Source organism: Micromesistius poutassou (assembly GCF_964030765.1).
Source record: "Micromesistius poutassou genome assembly, contig: SCAFFOLD_2934, whole genome shotgun sequence".
NCBI lineage: Eukaryota > Metazoa > Chordata > Actinopteri > Gadiformes > Gadidae > Micromesistius > Micromesistius poutassou.
In genome coordinates, this window is record NW_028177756.1 from 18,861 (window position 1) to 20,000 (window position 1,140).

Genomic DNA, 1,140 nt, shown 5'->3' on the forward strand with positions numbered 1-1,140 from the left:
GGAAGAGAGGAGCACTGGTGGGTGTGATGGTGTTGAGTATCAGGTGACACATGGTTGCTGACCAGAAAGATTTAATTTAAGTATTTATTTTGTCTGTTACTCATCAAAGAACACAAGGTGCAGCATTTCCCATGACTCGACTCCCAGCTGTGTGTGTGTGTGTGTGTGTGTGTGTGTGTGTGTGTGTGTGGACGGGTGGATATGGGAATGGGAAGGACCTCAGGGTGCTGTGGGAGAGGGAGTGGTTTGACCGTCACACAGGTTCACCCACATATCACTGCGTCTGGTCCCACGTTTCAGGAAGAGAAAAAGGGCTTCCTCTATTCATGTTGTCTTTTTCTGTGTCCTTGTGTTGACATTCTGTCTTTAGAATAACAGAAATAAAATCTCTAAATCGGTACAAGGAATCCTATGGAGGATTTGTAGGGAGGATTTGATGATTTTGTAAACTTTGTAAACTACTGATACACTGAAAGAGACCCAAATGCAAGGATCTTAGTTGATTTTCAGTTCAAAACGATTCCTTCAAAATTGATTTTCCAGTGTTATGTACTAGCATAGCATGCACTGCTAGTAGCAGTACATAATGTAACAAACAAAGGCAAACCTAAGACAACAAACGTTTTGTAGAAGTTGTGAAACAGAATCATATAAAATAAGAATCATTATTCATACTTTAATCCCATTTTCTCTTGCATCCCTATTAATAATGCTAGCTCACTCCGTCAACTGTCAAGTCTCTGCACTTCCCCAGCCGTTACTCACCACAGTGTGTGTATGAGTGCAGGCATTCAGACACAGGGTGACCAAGCTGTCTCCACTGTTCTCGTAGAGCTGTCACTTTGAAGACCAGAACAACATGTATGCATGTTTTGCTTGGCTTCGAAAATCAATGCTTCCTCAGCGCTGAAAACATTGAATGATATGCAAGAACATAATATTACACGCAATAATTCCATTCTTGCATGTAATTGCAAGAATGCATTGTTGTTTAGACTATATAACATATCTTTGTTGCCAATGTTAGCGGCTAGTGTGGGTGAATGGAGTTCCCCTCGTATTCGACATGATAAAAATGCACACAACTACACCTGCAAAATAATAATTTCATAAATCATGTCCCTATAATCAGTCTACATT